The following is a 4,010-nucleotide window of genomic DNA, read 5'->3' as shown; positions in this document are numbered from 1 at the left end:
AAGAGAGATACTGTTTCAAAAAATAGTATATTATTAACTTTCTACATGTTTAGAAATTTTCCGATTATCTTCCTGTTGCTAGTTTCTAGGTTGATCCCTTTAAAATCAATTAGCACACTAATTTAAATTATTTGTAAATATAGTACTATCTGTTTTCTGGTTCCAGACATAATCAATCTTGTTCTTGATTCATGAATGCTTGAGGAAAAGTATATGTTGAGTTCTACACATCATACTTGATTTGTTTTTATGTGTGTCCCTTTTCATGTGTGTGTCTAGTGCATGTGTATGCATGTTTGTGGAAAGCTAAATAACCTCAAAGGGCCACCTCCAGGAATTCCATCCATCTCCTTTGAATCAAACTCTATCCTTAGCGTAGAGTTCACCATTTTGGCCAAGCTGATTGCCAGCAATTGTTTTGCAGCCTTCTGTCTCCCCCTAGTATTACAAATGTCCACCAAGTCCAGCCTTTAAAAGTAGTTCTTGTGGATTGAACTCAGATCATTAGGCTTGCAAGACAAGCAATTTGCTGACTGACTATCATCCCAGACCCATTCTAGAATTTTTTACTTTAGCAGGGCATGGTGGCAGCATACCTTTAATACCGGCACTCGTGAGGCAGAGACAGGTGGATCTCTGTGAATCTGAGGTCAGCTTGTTCTACAGAGTAAGTTCCAGGACAGCCAGGACTATGTAGAGAGACTTTGTCTTAAAAAGACCCCAAAAGCCAAAACAAACAAAGAAACAAAACCAAAAAGACTTTACACTGTGGGTTACCTGAAATACTTCCTAGATGGCAATATTCATTGGCTGATGCCAGTCACCTGTCCTCCCTTCTTTTATGCTATCACAGCCATATCCTAGCATGTCAAGGGAAATATTTATATCAAAGTGCATATTTCCCAGCTTCCCTTGCAGAAACAAACTTGTATCTTATTAATATCGTACTTAATTTCAGCCTTTCTGTCAGATGCACTATAAGAGAGTTCTGAGGAAACTGAGGGGGGTGGTGGGTCTGGGGGAGAGGAGAGGTAGGGAGGAGCCAGGAGTAGTGGAGGGAGGGGAAACTGTTGTGGAGATGATTTGCATGAGATAAGAACCTATTTTCAAGAATAATAAAATAAAATAAAATAAAGAAGAATCCTGAATGTTATAAGATTAGCTGGTAGTACTTCAAAACCATAAAGTCAACTTGTGTATAATGCTGAGGTTTCTGAGGTAACTGTGATGGGCCCTGTATCTCAGATCTCCAAGTGTCCTTGGAGTATAGTATATTAACTTTCTGCATGTTTAGAAATTTTCGGATTATCTTCCTGTTGCTAGTTTCTAGGTTGATTCCTTTAAAATCAATTAGCACACTAATTTAAATTATTTGTAAATATAGTACTTTCTGTTTTCTGGTTCCAGACATAATCAATCTTGTTCTTGATTGGCCTGGCAGATAGGGGCTCTGACAGTGGGATGCCCCAGTGTCCATGAAGGACTGAAGCAGATGGCAAAGCAGGCTTCTCTTTTCCTTCCTTTCAGCTCATGTCTAAATTCTACACTCCAGTACACATTCTTGCTGTGATTTCTGTTGATTGGCTATATTTGATATTCATGTATGCCACTACCCAATTTAGGCCTCAGAGTTGAAGAGAGGAACAGTGATAATGTGGGCCAGGTTTTAGATGGTTGGCATGCATAAGTTCACAGAGATCCTTTAAGAAACCATAGCAATGGTTATGAACTTGCTAAGAATCAATTTTGCATGGGGAAACCTCAGCCAACCCACAATTACATAAGTGCTGTAGCTTCATGAAATTGGCAGGGCACTAAAACTATAAATGCAGACTGTCATTCATTTAATGAAACTATGATTTGATGCCACCTTATTATCCTTTTGGAAAGTTCCTTAACAGCACATTAGGTGAACTGATCACCTCTGGCCGGGGCTCCTCTTAAACATCAGAGCCCTTCTGTCTTAAATGTCTCCAGATCTTGGCCAAATGGAGACACTCTATTGAACATTTACTGGCTGCCAAGTCCTAGATCTTTACAATAATCATGTGGGAAAGGTTTGTTGATATTCCCTCTGCCCGCAAGAGCCAGGCCCTCAAAACATCAACTTGCCTGCAGTCCCTCAGAGCTCTTGAGGGGCAGAGTTAGACAAACCTGGACTTCAGGTTACTTGCAGCTCCATGGGACTGCCCCACCCCCACCCCAATGTATGCTTTGTGCTGTGTATGTAGCTAAGTTCTCTTTCTGCCAGGCTAAGCAGCTTTCTGCACAAGGGATCTATTTCCCATTTTCCACCAGTCAGCCTGCGATTTGTCTTCCAAATCTTTTGCACCCGCCCCACAAACCTCCCTGGCACCAGCCATAAGTGAGACCTCTGCTCTCCAGGGTTTACCCCTATCCTTCCCAGGCCTGTGTGGTACTTTGTCACCTTCGTTTGTTTTTAAGAAAGGATCCGACAATGGGACTCTGGATGTCCTTGAACTCTGTGGACCAGACTATCCTTGAACTCACAGAGATCTGCCTGCCTCTGCCTCCTGGGATTAAAAGTGTGCACTGTTATGACTGGACAGTTTACTGCTTTCTTAACTTGGGCTCTTTGTGTCCTTAAGCAAGCTGTTTCAACGACTGTCTGTTTGGTCCTTTAATCCTGCAGTTACTCCAGTGGGGGACTTCATGCCTGCTACTTCACAGGCAAGGAGATCAGACACATAGCAAGCTGATGTGGTAGAATAATGGACAAACCAAGATTACGAGGTCTCAGAATTATAGCACATACACACAACACCCCTGTGTCATAGGGTAAAGGCATATAGTAATTCTTTTCAGTTGTTAGATTGTTTTTTGAGACAGGGTTTCCCTGTGTAGCCATGGCTGTCCTGGAGCTAACTCTATAGATTCTGAGACCTTGAACTCAGAGATTCACCTGCCTCTCAGTGGATTAGTGATTTCTTTTTAAGATGAATTATTGGATGTATTGGTGAAGTGTGATGGCCATTCTTGATGATCAACTTGATTATATCTGGATTTAGCTAAAACCCAAGCAACTGGGCACAGCTATGAGGGATTTCTCTTGGTTGGATCATTTGAGGTAGGAAGACCCGCCCGAAATCCTGATCTGAGACAGAAGACAAACCATCAGTCTGGGCTATGTCATCTAGTGGCAGTCTATATAAAGGACCTGGAAGAACGAAGCTTCTGTCCTTTGCCTCATTGCTTTTGTGATCACCGGCACATTCATTCCTTCATTGGTGTTAGAGCTGACTTCTTCCCGATTCCAAGGCATACTGAAGACCAGCTGAGACACCCAGCTTCATAGACTGACAATAACTGGATTCTTGGACTTTCTTTCTGGCCACAGCCATTATGGAACTACCCAACTACAGCCTATAGATGGATCTAATAAATAACATATATGTGTGCATACGTATGTATATGCAAATGCAGATTTTTATCTGTCAGTTTTGCTCTCCTAGAGAATTCTGACTAATAAAGATTACTTGAAGGCTACTTTTAAAAAGTTTAGTGAGAAGTAACCGCCATTTTGACAGCTGAAGTGTTTCCTTTCCCCTGGATTCCAAGTGTAGACAGGGATTCGCGGCAGGAGAAACTTCCCAACATTGAAACTAGCCGGGAGCAAACAGTGATTTCCTTAATGCAGGGAGGGTTAGAGTGCAATTCTGTAAAAAGATCAACAATGGCTGGGATTCGGGAACAGAAAGAGGCATGTGTGTAAGCTACAAAGCTTCTTCCTTGGGGAAGCTCTAGACCAGGTCGCGTTTCTTTCGAGTTTCTTTGGGCAACTCTGGCCACCAGGGCGGAAGGCAATGGCTTGTCGCTTTAAGAATCTGGTGGCAGTCTCTTTCCTTTCCTCGTCCCGCCTCCCGCGGTACCAGCGGTCGGAACGACCACCTCTTTCTCCTCACGCGGCTGTACTACGGGTTTATTGGCCCATCCGTCACAGAGGCGCGGCCTATGATTGGCTGCTGCGCTTTGGGCCGGGAGGCGGGGCG

This window comes from Cricetulus griseus, chromosome 3 (genome assembly GCF_003668045.3).
Source record: "Cricetulus griseus strain 17A/GY chromosome 3, alternate assembly CriGri-PICRH-1.0, whole genome shotgun sequence".
In the NCBI taxonomy this organism is placed as follows: domain Eukaryota; kingdom Metazoa; phylum Chordata; class Mammalia; order Rodentia; family Cricetidae; genus Cricetulus; species Cricetulus griseus.
The sequence above is the reverse complement of the archived record's forward strand: the minus strand, read 5'-3'. Positions refer to the sequence as shown.